The following is an 18,534-nucleotide window of genomic DNA, read 5'->3' on the forward strand; positions in this document are numbered from 1 at the left end:
ACTGAGCAACATGAACGCCACCAAAAACTGGGGGTGATCTAAGGGTAAGCAGATCATGTGGCACCTGTCGTGTTTCTCATGTTAGTACAAACCCAGTAATAAGTCTAATTCGGTAGGTCACTTTCGGGGAAAAGGGGACGGGATTGCAGTTACTACATTTGGAACATACCCGCTATCATCTGTGAAATGGATATTCCATAACACTCAACAAACTTGTGATGGCGTCAGTAAAATTTACGAAGGGATGATTTCAACTTCACCTGGAACTCTTGGTCTAATAGCTTCCTTGTGAGCAGCAACCGTCTATCAAGGAAATAATGATGGGAAATACAAGCCCTGGAATATCGTATTAACTGGGAGATATGTACTCCGTATGCAGGCGCTGCTGGAATGTTGCTACATAGAAATGGTAAGTTCACAATTGGGAAGCTGAAATCATCTCTTTTGTCGTAAAGTTTTGTTTTCAACCGACCCTCACTGTCAATCTCTAGATGTAAGTCAAGATATGAGGCAGACCCAACTGTATCTGTTGTATCCTTTATCTCAAGTTCGATGGGATTTATGCGTTAAACATAGTCACCAAATTTTGAATTATTTAGTGAGAGAACATCATCTATATAGCGGAAAGTAAAATTAAAGGATACTGCTAACTTCTTTTCTTTCTTCCTAAGAAGTTCCTGTATGAAGTCAGCCTCATATGAATAAAGAAACACGTCAGCAAGAAGAGGGGCACAGTTGGTTCCCATGGGAATGCCGATTGTTTGTTGAAAAACACGTCCTCCAAACGTAACAAATATGTTGTCAATCAAGAAATCAAGCATCTTGATAACGTCAGTTTCAGAGAATTTTTTGTTTGAATCAGAGTGATTTTTTACAAAGTAGGATTTATCCCTCCCTAAGACAGGATACTTGTATCTACGTTGGCCATCCTTTTTTTTATGAAACAAAGCAGGACCAACTCTTTCAATTTGTCTTTTAGTTTGGAATTGGGAATACTTGTGTAAGTGTAGAAAAGTCAAATGTTTTAATACTATTGCAAGATGAAAGAGTTTTAGATTGTATGTACTCTAAAAGATCTTTGGAATTTTTTAGTATCCACATCTGATTCACGCCACCTCTAGAATAGATAGTTTCACAATAACTTTGAAGCACGGCTTTGATTGCTGATAAAATTGATGTTAATAATTTAGAAAGAGGTTTCGTGGAGCACTTGGAAGACCCAGCAGTATAACGTTGTTTGTACGGACATTTATGTAGTTTAGGTATCCAATACAGTGATGGAAGATCCAGTTCTTCATCTTTGGTTGAAATTCCAAACGAACCAAAGAACATTTACCTTACTTTTACAGAAAAAGTACATAACTCAAATCAAATGACCAATGATGAATACAAGAACAAGAACATTTTACAAATATTATTAGCTCACTTCGTACAAAGGGCCGGTCACCAATTTTTGGAGTGTTCCATAAAGTCCTTAGCATATGTTACAATTTCCCAAAATATACTAATTTTTCACATTCTACGCTTTCGAGTACACTGGTCTGATCTTGCCACATGAAAATTCAATATAGAAATATTGTCTTTTCATGAATATAACAATATAAAAGTCTGTCTGCGCAGGTTAAAAAATTAAAGATAAACATTCCTATAAAGTAGGCATCTTTTTACTATTTCTTTTACAATTTTAAGAAAAGGTCGTCTCAATTTTTGTACATTTATTTGTGTTCTTCTCGATCTATTCACATTCAATGATTACATCGGGATAAGGTCCGTTTGAATTTGCTTATTAACTTAATTTCAAAAGTGCCATTATTTGCTGCATATCAATCGATTCCTTTGGAATTTTTTCCCTGACTATCTCTAATCAAGCTGCATATATACACTGATAATTAGCATTTTCTAGAGAGGTATACAGCTAGTAGAAAAATAAATTGAAAATGGTACTGCAGGTTTTATTCATATAGCAACATTTTTAACCAATTTTACACCAAGCTCATTTAGTCTGCTGTACACGCCGTTTTCTATTTAAGGAGGGTAATGATAACATTAAATGGAAGTTTTGTTTTTATTTCAACTTAGGGAGCTACCATTTGATTTTTATTGGGGGGGGGGGGGTTGGGATGAAAAATTTTGTCCTGCATTTTTTTTTTAGTTGTAATCTCTGTCCTGCCTTTTTATTTTTCACTCTTTTCGGTCCTGCATTTTTTTTTAAAAGTTTATCCTGACTTTTTTTTACCTAAATTGTCATCCTGACTTTTTTTTTGCAAGTGTCTCATCCTGCCTTTTTTTTTACTCAAAACTCCTGTCATGCCTATTTTTTTTCAAATTTCATCCAAGCCCCCCCATAAAAATCAAATGGTAGCTCCCTTATATCTATTTTTATTATTTACCAGAACGTTTTCCCGTGAATTTATAATTGATAGCGTCCTTGCTAAAAGATCTAGTTTTCAGTGTCAAGTTATAGGAGGAGGTAATATTTTGTTACTAGATTTCCCACTGCACCCCAAATGAAATAGGAGGGTGGCTGTGTTGGTTTTCATCTTTCGTTTTAATATATTTATATTTCGAAAATCCGTATGTCAGGGTTTTAAGCGATTCCATTGTAGAAAGGGAAAATTATTTTTTGTTATTATATGATGTATAGTGGGGTACTACATACTTAATGATTATCAACTATAATTGATTACTATTTCGCAAATCATAATCAGATATCTGACCAACGATTGGTGACATTAAATCACAAAGGTAATCTGGGGCAGTCACATTCTATAAAATAAAGAACATATAAAGCTTTCTATACCGTCATCTATCTGCCAACTATTTCCGGTCATTTTAGAAGTAAATACCTTCGCGACTAGCATACTTGGGTACCCAGCTATTATTCTTCCTGCTTCCAATAGTATTTGTTCTAGTTGATCAGAATCTTGCCAAGTACAACCATCCAATAACTCACATGCATATTCCATGTTTATTCGAATACATGTCGAGTTCATTCGAACAAGATAATTTCTATTTAACTAATGTAATCTAACTTATCTTTAAACCCCCTTTGTAGAGGAACCATATTTTCATATGTAGAACAGGTGCTCTCTTTATATACAGTGCTGCTTCTCCTTCCACCATTGGACATCTAACTATATGTACATGCTCAGCTCGGGTGCAATCTATATACAGTGCTGTTACTCCCTCCACCATTCGATATCTGATGTGCGCATATTTACATTGAAGTCCTACCCCCACACAATTTGCGTAAAATCCTTTATTTTACAGTTTAGTTCACTTGATTCCAGAAATTTATGTGGTTCCCCCAACCACGCCCTTATAGATGTTGAGATAACGGAATCGCTTATTTTATTGTCACCTCGCACTAAATTTATTACTATCCGCATACCATCTTGTAACGGGCTATATGAAGTTGATATAGCAGGCGTCGAGTAAGGCCTTCTATTTGTACTACACTGACTGGAGAGAGTTTCTTTGCTTTCGCTACCGGCGTTAAATCCAGAATATGTTGTAGTTTTTCGTTCGTTGATAGTTCATCAAATTGAATTCCCATTGCGTTCAGCGTTGTAGTTATTTCGTGAAGTATGGTGTTCCTCACTATTCTCAAGCTTTCACATTTCAAAATAAAGTGTTCTATATTTTCTTCTTCCTTTGCACATAACAGACATTTCGGATCAGTCTCATCTTTGTACATTCTGATCCTTTTGCTCTGAAGGATATACGAGCCTGTAAGCAGCTTTAATTCTACTGGCAATCTTGCTGTATCAATAGTAGAGTGGCAGTTGATTTTGAGTAGAGGGTGTATATTTCCGGTTCTCAAATGTTCAGTTGTTAAGAAATTGAGCCCTTTATATAATGGCTGTAACTGAACTATTGATCTATTCCAGTGATTGTATATTGTCTTCTTGACAGTTGAGGTCCATATGGTCTTCTTAACTGGGTTGTTCAAATACCAGCTTGCCTCCTGCAGGTCATACTTTCGTAGCATATGCTTAATAGCAATGAACCAGCTAGAACTTCCATCGTTTTTTATAAGAAGTTGGCGTTTTGCAAGTTATTTTTCTACACTGTCGTCAGGCTGGTTGCAGATGTTGTTAAATAGGCCTAATGCTCGGATGTGTACTTGTGCCTCAATAGGTAGTATTCCTGTAAGGATGTTAACGGTTATGTCTGCTACACAGGTTGGTAGAGAAAGTATTTGCTTTAGGAGTTTCTTCTGGAAGTTTTCAAGAAGAGTTAGTGAGCTTGTTGTTGGTAGTATTAGCTCTAATCCATATAGTAGTACTGGAGAGATGTAAATTTTGTACAGGTGCACCATTGTCTCTACGTCAAGACCGTTGTGGCCATGGAATCCTCCCCCAAGCAGGCTATAAGCACTTCGTCTTGCTTTTTTAATATTTTCTTCCACATTTGCTATCATGTTGCCCTTGAGTGATATAGTTCTAATGATTCCTAGATGTGTGGCTTTCTCAATTGATGGCATATCGTTTGGTCCCATTTTAAAGGTCTGGTTGTTAGACTCCTATTTTCGCTGTTTATGGGAGATGTTCAGGACTACACTTTTTGTTGGTTGCAGTTCGTAGCCTTCCATATATGCATAGTCATAAGCCATATTAATGAGTATTTGTGCTTGATCAGGGTCTTGACTGATAAGCGCGATATCGTCTGCACATGCTGTACTATTTACACTAATATTTCCTATTTTATAGCCAGCTCCAGTTGTTTCGTACATATTAAGAAGTTGATTGATGTAGAGTTTATACAGGTTAGTGCTGAGTATACCTCCTTGTCTGACTCCTTGGTTAACTTTAAATGGTTGAGAGATATTTCCTTCCCATTTGACTACACTTTTTGCGTTTTCGTGCAGGTCTTTAATCAGTCCCCAATGTCCATCATCAATTCCTGCCAAGAATACCCTTCGAAGCATGTGGCTATGTATTACTGTGTCAAACGCTGCTTTTGCATCTAGGAGTACAAGGTAGAGAGTTATATTGTTGTCTTTTGATTCTCTGTAGCTTTCTTCTATTGGTAAGGCTGAATTTAGTGGCGATGACCCTGCTGTAAAACCTCTTTGCTTTTTGTTTTGTGTTTCTAGGACACGGTCATTTGTACGTTCTTTGATGATAGTTTCGATAATCTTTCCTATGACTGGCAACACAGTAATCCCTCTGTAGTTGATAGCTTGCTGCCTTGTTCCCTTGTTTTTAAATACTGGTGTTAAAAGGCCCATCTTGAGTGTTTCTGATATGATCCCATGTTTGAATATGCATTGTACCAGCAGAACAAGAAGTTTCTCTGTATCAGATCCTGCGTGGATGATATGCTCTATTGTTATACCATGGTAGTCTGCCGATTTTCCTTTGTTTATAGAACGGATAGCTTTTGTTATCTCTTCAGATGTTACGTTTTTGATGTTATTTTGTTGTACAAGCTTGTTTATTGATTGAATATCGTGTTCAACTAAATTATGATAAAGGCTGTCTATGCGTGTTTTCTCATTGAATGTTGCCAGACTGCTAAAATGTTCTTGAAATCCATTGATAATATTATCGTTCTCAACATATTTTTCACCATTGACTTCTAGTTCCATGATCGCATCATTTCCTTTTTTCCTGTTGTTACGGACCAATTTATGAAACATTTTTGCATCTTTTGTTCTTGTTTCGAGGATAGTTTCCTTCTCCTTGTTTTTTTGTTTAGCTAGTTCAATTCGTACTGCACGTCTGAAGTCCTTTTTAGATTGCTTCTTCTCCATAAGCATTTTATTATTTTTGTTGTTGGGTTTCCCGTGATTTTTCCATACTTTATATTTTTTCCTCGCTGTTTTTAGTGCTACTTGGATTTCTGGTGTCCACACTTTCAGTTTTGGTTTGGCATTGAATATTGCCTTTAAAGATGAGGTGAGGTCGGCTGTTTCCCTAAGTAGTTCACACAATTTTAGTATGGCTTCCTCTACTGCTGTTTCTTCCATATTTTCGTTTATTTGGAGACTGTCAATATGTGTATCAATGTGGGCAGAGTACCATTCTTTGTCAACCTTATCCCAGTTGACCTTCTTTTTTATCCTGCTGTTGTTTTGCTTATGATTAACTTCTGCATTTTTGTACTTGAATTTGATGCTCATACGGATAGGATGGTGGTCTGACGTATTTTCTATCAGTTCGTTCAGGACTTGTTTTGCTTGAAAGTCTTGATCTGCTAGGTTATGCAAAAAGTAATCAATTTCTGAGGATTCTTGTCCTATGGAATTAACAAAAGTTTTTGCCTTGTTGTCACATTTTAAACCGCATTCATTTATAAAGTCTCGCAGATATAGATTACGTTTTGTGCCTGTTTGTTCATTCAGATCCTCATTTGTATCTCCTCCTATGATAATTTTATGGGTTTCATTGTATTTTTGGTAGAGCTCATATAATTGATCAATTACGTCTTGGTATTCTGATAGATGGTTTTTACTCCCTTTTGCTGGTAGGTATACTGATGTTAAGAGTATATTGGAGTTGGAGTTTTCCTTGATTTCTATACACTGTATTCTTTCTGAACCTAGGTCTATTGGTTTTATCATGTGATCAACTTTTTTCTTCCATAGTATGGCTACTCCTCCGTATCCTCGAGGCATACATATTGGTAATAGCGGCTCATTCATATCAACCCCCTTGCCTATATAGTTTATATGTTCATTAAGTTCACCGAGTAGATGTAGCTGTGTTTGGAACAGCCAATGCTCCTGAATGAGAATTATATCATTACTTTGTAAAAGTTTATGTACTATTGGTCCACACGTTTTTATGTTTTTACAGTTGAATGAGACAAGTTGTAGTTGAGAACTCTCTGATTTTTCGACGCCTGTTTCTTCTGTTACACACGGTTCAGGTTGAGGCTTTGTAGTGCTAAAAAAGACTGTTGTGCTGAAGTTGGTATAATATTTCTGTTGCCACTAAGCTCTTGTTTATTTTGCGTTGCAGGGTATGACGCATTCTTTGGCCACAGATGTTGATGGTGAGCAGTATGATAGTCTATATTTGGCTTGTTGTCTGCATATGTCGGTATTTGCATTGGCGGTGGGATATTGTAATGCATATCTCTCTGTTTTGGCAAATTCTGGTCTGCTGATTTTTTGTAGCTCAGTGGTTGCCCAGTAAGGTGTTGTACTGTGGTTTGTGTTATTGGAGCTATATTTTCTTTCTGCGTATGATTTACAGTTTTTTTCAGTTTGCCTACTACTGTCTGTCTTTGGTGATTCTGTAGCTGCTTGCTGATTGCCATCAAAGAGCTTAATCTTGTCGAGCTGTCTATCCATTTCGTCTAGTACAATGTTTGATAATTTTGTATGGAGATTTGCTAGTTGTTGATCAAGCTCTTGTTTCATCTTATGATAGACGTCCTGACTACTGGTTGGGGCTTCACATGTGTTGGGTGAAGCAGGCATAGCTAGGTGGCTGTCAGATTCAATTCTTCTTTTGAGTAGTTTAACAGTTTGTTCTAATTCGAAATTCCTGGCTTCTAGCTGTTGACATCTTGATTCTAGCAATATTTTCTCATTTCGTATCTCATTTAGTGATTTTTCCTTAATTTTAAGTTGCTCTTCTACTTTTTTAACTTTAATTTCTCTTGCTCTTAGTTCACTTAGTTTAGGTAGTGTTGGATCATCCAGGTTTTGTTGTTTCACTTTGGGTTTTCTGGGTTTAGGTATTGGCTTTGTGGCAGCTAGTGGTGTTGACTCTTCATTGAGCACAGTTGTTTCTTGGCTTTCCCTCCCAATATTCATGTGAGGGGTTACAATAGCTAGATCTTTGTTGATGTTTTCTTGTAGCTTGAGTTCTTCTTGAAGTATAATACAGGGTATGCATATGTATGTTTCGTTTATTTCGGTCATACATTTGATGTGGCATTTGTTGTTGCAATCTTCGCATATGTCCCAGGCTGGATCTGTAAGCATAGTGTCACATATTGCGCAATTCGCCTTTGGTTGGCTGGTTGTTGATGTTTCATCTTTGTTGCAAACTTTCAATAATTCGGTTTCTTCTTCAAGTAGTTGCTGGGCATGGGTGTTACTCAGTGCGCACCTCTTCAATGCTAGGAGGCTAGATTTTGCTTCACAGCATAGCTTGCATTCATAGTACTCCTCGCCGTTTGAGTTTTCTGCTACTTGTATCTCTTGTTGTGTTAGTTTCTGGCATTTATAGTATACCCAGTGATTTCCAGTATCACAGTAAGTGCTTCTAGTTCTGCACTTTTTGTTACATTTGGTACAAGTTTCATTGCCATCTGTATTTAGTTGTTCATTCATCCTACTTCCTTTGGCAAGGTCGTTGTTGCCCAGGAGATTTTGTAGTTGGTTGCCTAGTTGCCTGTTTAACTCTTCAGTGTTCAATCCTTTAACACCTTGTTCTTGCAGGCCCTTGAGGACAATCTCATGTATGTTGTTGATATCGTTGGCTAAAAATTGGTTAGCATCAGTTCCATTTATTAGAAGACGACTAGTTGTGTTATATATGTTAATTGTGTAGCTATTGCTGTTCAGGGCAACTTTGATTATATGCTGCACTATTGTAGTTTGCGATTTATCAGTTATCTTCCTTATATTTGCTTGTCCTTTGATCTCAGGAAGGTTTCAAAGTAGTTTAGAGTTGCCAGTCGAAGTAATTCAAATGTTACTGCATCTGCTGTTAATACAATTCCACCCTTTGTATGTTTATATTCTACACTAAGATTTCTTTTAGTCGCTTCAAGCTTTTTGTATAATGCTTTTGTGATATTCAGTGTATAGTTTTTCACATGGGTCTCTTCATTGACCTCGGTTCTAGATCTCGCACGGGATTTATTTGTTGGTACTAGGGAAGACATGGCTATAAATGTTACTGTTAGGTTCACTTCTGTCTGTTGACAATGTTCAGATAGATTTAGTGTTTCAACAGCGTGGCTTGGTCATCCCATGCCTTCTGATCCACACCAAATTTTCTCTGGTTGTTTAGTGCCAACAGTCTACCCGGATTTGAGTTGATAGTTCTGCTAACCAAGCTTTGGCCAAAATTGGTTTAGGGTGTATACCGTCTAAGTAGAGCTGGTAATTGATATACTGTTTACGTGGTTTGTTCTTTCCCCTTTTTACTTGTTTGCTTGCTTTGAGATGTAGGTTGAGCAAGGGAGATCGTTCATGAAGAGAAGAGTTTAATTCCTGTATTTGTGAATTTAAATTTATAATTTGTTGGTGTAGCTCTTGGTCCTGGTTGATTCGGTCTTCGGATGGTGACTTCTTGTTATGATTGTTCCATTTAGTTATAGAATAGTGAGGAATTTCGATAAAAGTTATTTTAGAATTAGGATATGGCTGTAGCAGTAGTTTGAATTTCTTTAAATTTTCAAATAAATTTTTTGAAGTATCTGGGTGTTGACTGGCTAAGGATATTGTGCGGTCTTTATTCTTGGTTGTAAGGTCACAGGTTCAGAGCCAAATATAGAGATGAATATTTCCTAATTCGTTTATTTTGCTTTTGATGTTTTTCTCCAGCCAGTGTAGGGAGTTTTGTATATTGGTTCCTCTTTTGTTCCACCAGATAATTTGACGGTCCTCTGGATGACGGACTTGGTCTTTTAGGTAGACCCCTTTGCTGTCGGATAGTATGACAGGTCTCAAGTACCTTTTCCCTACTGTTACAGATCTTGGGGTTTGCAAATAATCTCGTATTTTCTTTTCAGACATGTACACAATAGTTGTTAATTACGTTGGGGCTGGGGTTGGGGGATGACGATAAATGTTCTTTATAAGTTTTAAAGATATTGTAATATTCTATATGTTGTCGGTTCCAGTAGAAAAGAAATATTTACTTGGATTGGCCTTTTTTCCAAGATGGCGGCGGACCGTCTCGGTGGTCAATCTGTTGACGATCGCTGAATACACTAATTAGAGTTTTGTGTGGAGGTAATTTTTGCAAATAAAACAAGGACAGTGTTCTAGTGCTTTTAACCACTACTTATTGGACGATAAAGTCCTCTTTCACCACAATAAACTTTGACTTTTTTTTACAGAGCTCCAAAACCAACTTCCACCATTGAATACGAAACTAAATAATTTAACGCGTATGTTAATTTTTGTTAGGACATTTAGTCTTGTACTTGCACAGAGATTTTTTTTTCTATTTGTAAATGGCATTTACCACCAATATCAAAAGTAATTCCTTAGTGTTTGTGAGAGAAATCAATATCACAGCTTTGGTTTATTAGGGTTAAAATTTGTTAACCAATATTCGGACCGTGTTGACATTTTTTTCGAAATTAATGTTTAAAACATCCTTAATTGTGTAGGGGCTATTACAGCAATACGAAAGGGACGTTACAACAGAAAACAATCTAGCTAGACTTATTAAATCATCGGTTATATCAATAAACACACCAGGAACAGGAGGGGACCTAATATAGAGCCTTGATGAACTCCATAATTAGGATTTTACTTTTGACTCCGGATTATATAATTTTTCGACAGGTTACCTAATCTGTGGTTGGACATCCTGGTACTCGGTCAAATAAGAGCAACCAAAAGAAGTAAAATCAAACATAAAATCTGTGCACTTTGGGCGGAAAGTTTACTGTTTTCCGATTATTTTGTCGTATAATGAAAACATAAAACAGTTTATTTCCTACAAAAAATGTACCGATTAAAAGCTTGATTTTACTTCTTTACGTTGCTCTTGGTTGACCGAGTACAGGATGTCCTACTAGAGAGAAGGTAACCTGTCGAAAAAATATAACCTCCGGAGTCAAAAGTCGGTAATATGAAAATAGTCTATTCGAATTCGAATTTTAAAATTTAAAACAAACACACTTTGTTTTCTATTTTAACCATAATTTGTAAAGTTTCCATCAATACCATACATATTGCTTCCAGTTGTAATAAGATGCCAGTATATCATACCCTGTAGTTTTGAAGGAATCGCATAATATTAGAGAAGTAATATAGACTAAGTGATCATCAAGTGACATACATATCAAATTGTAAATTTCCATTAGCTTGTGAAAGATTGAGGGACCTGGATTAAACGGGCGACCTATGTTTGCGCGAATTTGAATTTTGACAGGTATTACGTTTGCGCAAAAAACTGGTATTTTTCCAGGAATTGTCGCCATTTTCTACTCTAAATCCACACGGAAAGTATATCCATCAAATATCAAAGAATTTTGTTTCAGAGAATTTTATCTCCATCTTCAATAGCGATTTTCACATTGTCATTTCAGCTAAAAAAATAAACTTGAATTTATTTGGTTTATATTTCAGAATTCATAATATTTATATAAAAGTTCTACGATGTTTCACCTAAACGTAATGCGCCGAATTAAAACTTCCTGGAACTAATATCATAAAATGTTTGCTATTTCATAATCAAATACAATTTTCGCCAGACTGTGTCCATTATTTCTAGATCATCTCGCTTTTCTGTTTCCCACGTCGTCTTCCCACTTCGCTACTCTGTATCCCTTGTCGGATCATTTAAACATTCTGTTTTACTTTTTGTCAAGACATTTCTGCAATCATCTGAATCCGTTGTTGTCGAACTATTTCGCCTATCTGTATCAAATTTCTCAAATTTCGTATTGTAATACTACTTATCCGTGTAACATTTTGTCGAGTCATATTATCATTCTGTATCCTACGATGTCGTACAATCTCGCTAGCTGGAATCCCATGCTGTCGAGTCATATGAACACCATTTGTTTCTTGTTGGCAAATCGCCAATTCTGTGTCTGCGCAATTATTTGTCTTAGAACAACACAATAGTTTTAATGTTTCTTTTCTGATAAGTTTCCCACTTAGAACATACAGAGCGAAGTTAAAAGTATTATTTGAATACATGAGAATATTTGTGATAGGCCACATTAAACTGAGTATTGCTAGGTCACGTGTATCACCTTCCTCGTACCATTGGTTATATCCGATTACATACACACTGATAGGTATTGATGACAATAGGAATACCATGTTAAGCCCTACAAGCATGGTTGTCATGGATGATATTTTCGTTCCGAGGTTTCGTTGTCGATAGTCATTTACCGATTGTCTTGCTGCTCCAATCCTTTGCCTTGACTTGATGACTTTATATATGATAATTGTATTGCCAACAAGGAGTAAAACAGAAGGTATGACGCAAAATGTGACCAAATCCAGCCAAGATCCAATGTTGTTGATAAATAATTTATATTTCTTTGACAAATAAACACAATGCTTAATTGTCATTGCGCCATTGTTGTATTCAATTATATCACCTATTCCAAACAATATCGGAAGTTTTGAACAAGACAAAAGTAAAATCACAAAAATACTGAACTCCGAGGAAAATTCAATCGAAAAGTCCCTAATCACATGGCAAAATCAAATGACAAAACACATCAAACGAATGGACAACAACTGTCATATTCCTGACTTGGTACAGGCATTTTCAAATGTAGAAAATGGTGGATTGAACCTGGTTTTATAGCGCTAAACCTCTCACTTGTACGACAGTCTTATCAAATTTCGTTATATTTACAACGATGTGTGAACAAAACAGACATTATAAATAAAATAGTCAAAATATGGGTACAGCAGTCATCACTGTGTTACAATATCAAAACAAACAATTATTTACAAAAAAAGCACAAAAGCATCTATCAAATTAAGACCCACATTCATTGCTTCGCGTGTCTGACGTCAGAAAATGTAAACGTCACATAAGAAAAAAGTTTGTCATTCAATGTCTATTCAAAACAATTTTATAATTTCACATGGGGAATGTTGGTATACAGGGTTAAAAAATCAAAAGTTATGTTAGAATTAATTTCAGAAATAGACCGAGATTTATAATTGTCCAGAAGTTCTTCAGAACCCTTAAGAATCCACATATGGTAAATACCACTACGCGAGTAAAATAAATTTGTCGTTTGTCGTTCAAAGTATTTTCAAATTTATAATAGAACAATAACATAATGACATATAATAGAACAATAACATAATGACGGGATCTTTTAAAGTACAGAGTCACGTTATAAGAACCACAGAAACACAAAAAGTCGCATATACAAAACACACCAGTAAAAATTAAAGATAATACAAACACATTGACGGGATGTATAAGTACCTAGCCACGTCAAATGGATATCACAGAAAACAAACCAAACAGTAAAAGTAATATTAATAATAGAACAAAGACAAATGAAAGAACAATATTACACGTTGTTAAGATGATAAACAACGTCAGTATGCAGAATCTATACTTCAAGACCATCATGTATTGTTTGTGAAGTTGAGGAACGACTGCCACAATAATAATTGTCACCAGCGCTTTTTGTTTGGTGCATAAAAACTTCATTCTGTTAGGAAAACAAACCAATCCAGCACGTACTATAGTAACGGCTACTAACATCCAAGCAGAAAAGGCAAGAGCTAAATATAATAGCCACGTATGGAATCGACAAAGTATATCTGATGATAGTCGTATATCTGTATCAAATGTATATAGTATCCAATTTCTGAGAAGACCAGTGTTCAGTGCCAATGTGTCAGAAACAGCCATCGCCGTTAGAAATACCGAAATAGTATACTGTCGAATAGATTTTCGGTTTAAAACAATAATGCACAAGATGCTTCCTAAATTTCCCAAGATAATCATGATCGGTGCTACGATTTTCCATAGATAAATACCAGCAATATGTTCATCATAAGTTGTGTAATCTTCATACAACGAATCACTCATACAACCAACAGATCCATTTGTCAAGTTTTGATTGTGAGGGCATGATGTATTTACCATAGATATAGTATCCATATATCCTACAATTTGCATTTGGGTTTTAAGATATAACTTGACATACGTCTATATAGGAGTTAACATTTTCGATACAAGATTTAGTTGTCAAATCATATCTATATATCTATTGGTTATTGTTTTATAATACTGAGAACTGTTGTTACATTTAATTAACACTTTTTATGATTGATTCTTTGATTGTTTTGCCACTGTTTATTACAGTTGTATGACAGCACACAACAAGCTGTGTTTATTATAACTATTCATTTAAGGTATTAATAAGTATTCCTGGGTTTTCGTCTGTTAAATCGTTTACAATTTAGAAATGACAATGTGTATAACGGTTTGTTTTCTATCCAAAAAGCGATATCTAATTAATTGGACTTTTGGTCTTTACAAATATTAAATGTCAATTCAATTCTATACTGATCTTTATTACTTTGAACATTAAAGTTCGTCAGTATAGTATCATGCTTTAATATACAATTTGCAAGTTGTATAGCGTTCACAAAACAAAAACATAGATAATTAATGTCAGAAATATCCGTCACACGTTAAACAGTTTGTGATTTTCAAAATACATATAATATAAATATGTCTTAAATATTGTTTCTGCACTTAAACGCAGAAAACAAGTACTTTCCAAAATTACAAAGTTCCTCGTGTTTTCAACAGAAAGTAATTGTACTAACTTATAAGTTGAAGGTAAAGACCAATAATATTTCTTGATAAACTTATCAGAATATTTTTGACATAGTAAAATAAAATGAAATTCATCCTCTACAACATTTAGATCATACATAATGCACATTCTACTATATGTACTAATTCCATGAAAACGACCTGTTTCAATACAGAGATTGTGTGAAGACTCACGAATTTTCGCTACCCAATTACCAGAAATTAGAGGAATGCATTTTCGTCAATAAAATTGTTACTTTACTTTTTACTTTTGACACAAAATACTTATAGATTCTACACTTTCGTGATGTTTCAAGCGTAAAATGTAACTATTGCTTAGCTTGGTCATATACATGTAACCGTTGTTTGGTTAATTGTAAAATTGAACTATACAAACTTAACACATGACATAAGCAAAATCTCTGTGTTCACCCTGTGCTATAATATGAAAAATGCACTTCTAAGATGTGCATTAAGTACCTCATAAAATACACTTACCTTTAGGGGCGAATCCAGGATTTTTCAAAGGGGCGTAATTCCATAAATTTGAAGAAATGCCACCGAGTGTAGCGAGACTAAAAAACATTGACGATTTAATGCTAAAATATGATAAATTTTCCAATCAAAGGGCGGGCGTCCTCTTCGTCCCCCGGAATCCGCCTCGTATTTTGGAACTATGCGCACGATATTCAATCCACGGATCCGGGGAAAGATCTTTTGCAGGGAAGAGAGAGGGGAAAATACGCCTTTAAGTATAAAAAGGTTGATAACTTTTGAATTATTAACTTTTCTGATATGCACGCTTCCTCCTAAATTGTAACATGTTTTGGAGAATTGCGTTTTAATGGCAGATTTTTTTTTATTGTCCAGTTAAATTTGTTAAAATTTTTTATATAAATTCGTGACGACTTGAATATTGTGTAGACACCTATCTATTGTTGAAAACAGGATATATGTTGCCCTCTAGATGTCCTTAGGTTGTTTTGTCGTTTGATTGCTGTCTTATCGACATATAACCCACCTTTCCAAATTTTTGATGCCACGGTACTTTTAAATCGGTTTATGACGAATCATAAATGAAAGGGTTATTGAGTATAGATTATTTGCTTTTCTTTCCCTCAAAAATATGCCTAGAGGAAGATTAATCGAGGAGAGATGTGTCTAAATTCATAGTGCAAAGGAAACAGAAAAGAAAAGTTTCACTTTTCAATCTTAAACCCCCCCACCCCCCCCTTTTCCCACAATTTTTACCAACTGTACTAATTTTTAAGGCATGTCGCATCGCATGTAAAGGAAGTCTGATTGATCTGCAACTTTTATTATTTTCCTGTTTTAGCACATACTTATGTATGAACCTCATTAAATTCGATCCGCAAATAGTCACTAAAAATGAATTGAAAATCTTTGATTGTTTCTTTTTAAATCAATTTACATTTTCTAGAGTTAGACTATTCTCATATGAAGATTAATCGAAGAGAGATCTGCCTATATTGCAATTGTTAGTTCAAAGTAAACAGAAAAAAAAGTTTTCAATTCTGTTTTGGCACAATCCATACTTAAATATGAGCCTCATTAAATTCGATCTTAAAATAGTCACTAAAAAGGAATAAATATTTAAATATTCGTAATAAATTCCATTGACCACACAAGTGATCAAAATCAGATTTCGATTATTTAGATATTCTAAATTACAATTATTTTTTGGCAGAAATTACTAACAAAAAATAATAATCTTGTTTGACTTTGAAACACTGATTTAAGATTTACACTGTACACAAAATATCATAAAATGTTCACAGATTAAGGCATGAGAAACCCATTCTATTTCATATTTTTAAACGACGAAGTTTCTACATAGTTGATCAACTATGTATTAATTGCAAGGTCAGTGGCGGATTCAGGGGGACGAAGAGTGCGCCCACTTAATGCAAATATTAGACGTGCATTTTTCAGATTATAGCACAGGGTGAACAAAGAATAAGTTTGTATAGTTCATTTTTACAAATAACCAAATCTAACGTCCTTTTTGTATTCCTGTAATAGCCCCCACACAATAAGGGAGGTTTTAAACATTAATTACGAAAAACAATGTCAATATTAGGTAGAAAGCATAGTGTCATATTAGTAGCCTCAGGTGTAGGGTGATCATAATTGAATTATAAACCATATTATTATAGAAAACATTGAATTTTTTTTTGTACTATGTAAAATAATAAGTTTGTTTAATTATATATTCATAATGCTTTCTTCTTTTAAACATGTTTGTTGTACCATGTTTTGTTTATTTTGTCACATAGCATATAAGTTGTTCTATATGACAATAAAGTGTTGAATTGAATTGAATTGAAATGAAATGGATTATATATAACTTCGTACAGAAAAATTGTGTCACCCCTGTGCTCTATCCATTTAATATGCCACAAAGAATAAATTAGACCAGTGAAGGAATAGGTAAGGTAGACATTAATGAGACAACAATCCAAACAACAAAATAAAATCAAACGTTAACGCGGAAACATACAGACAACACAGTAAAATCATATGTAATATGTTATAGAAGTTCAATTTCGCAATAAATTGAATAGACTGCTTGATTAGTATCTTTTTAATGATCATGTCCCATGTTGGGAACCTCGGCTTTGGTTGTTCTGGTTTCTTTTCTTTTGAGGAATTATGTGTTGATGACAGATACTAAGCAGTCTGTTAATTTTAATGGGGTGTAAAAACGTTGACGGAAGCACATTCGCTTCATGCAAAAAGAATGTGCTCAAAATCAACGCGTTTACAACCCTATAAGATTATAAAAAGACGCATTCAGTTCTTTTAATTACATTTTGATGCCACAACCATAAAATTATGAGTTATATCAATCTTTTCGTTTGTTCTTATATATATATATATATATATATGTGCGTTGTCATGGGAAGCACGTGCAATCGTAAATGTTGCATCCTATTTGGAAATACTATATAATATTGGAATGCCTCTCGATTGTTGTATACCAATCAAAATTACGAATTATTATAACACTCTAAACTACCCCGGCAAAAAATGTTTGGACTCAATAGTATCTAATATCCAGTACGGTGACGGACCATCAACAGACATAGAAAAGGTAGGATTTCTGTTTATTTATTTGTTGTTTTAATGATATCGAAGAATATACATACACATATAACTTTTTTCGATTGTGAGATGTAATATTTTCTACAACCCTTCTAGATTAATGGAGAAAAAAGTAAAAAGACACATCAAAATTGTGAATTGAATTAGCCTTGTCGCGAATTTGTTTAATTTCTCTTTAAATTGTGCACATTGTACGGAAAGAAAGGTATGGAAAGAAAGATATTAACACGGAGATTGCAAGGCTAGTCACAATGAGTACCTCAATATTTGAATTTCTGTGCATGGAACGAAAGAAATGGGTCATGTCAAAATGGGAGGACCCCGGTTTTGTCAATGTTGTTTACTACATAAAGACCCGGTTTTGTCTCAGTATAGTACCCGGTTTTGATTAGTTTTTAAACCACAAATTTATGAAAAGCAACGTTAACACGGCTCTGAATGTTGTCCGCCGGAAGAAATTCAATATATGAGTCATATAGATGTTATTGTAATACAAACCTGTCGTGTTAAAATTTATTTTAAACGAGAACTTTTCGAAATAGGGCGTAGACATTTTTCGAATACTATACATATATACCTTATTGCACTTATCTTCGAACTAAGTTTAAATTGAAATACATACTTTATAGCATGCACTTACATTTATTCCTTATGATGTTTGTTTGTTTTTTTATACTAGTATGTAATGTAATGATGTAAAAATAAGAAAATGTGTTATGATTGTGTTACCATATCAATTTATCAAAAGAGAAAAGCTAGTATGTTTTACTCTATTATACGTTATGTTTACAATATATTTACTATCATTTACTCATTCATTCATTCATTGACGGACAGTCAGAAAAAGACTTTAATCTTTACTATTCTGCACGAATTAATCATGCATACAACCCAGCTAAATTTTCTGGTACTTTGTATATACTGTCTTACTCGTACTAATGCGCTT

The sequence above is a fragment of the Mytilus californianus genome, unplaced genomic scaffold (assembly GCF_021869535.1).
Source record: "Mytilus californianus isolate M0D057914Y unplaced genomic scaffold, xbMytCali1.0.p SCAF_6, whole genome shotgun sequence".
Taxonomy (NCBI): domain Eukaryota; kingdom Metazoa; phylum Mollusca; class Bivalvia; order Mytilida; family Mytilidae; genus Mytilus; species Mytilus californianus.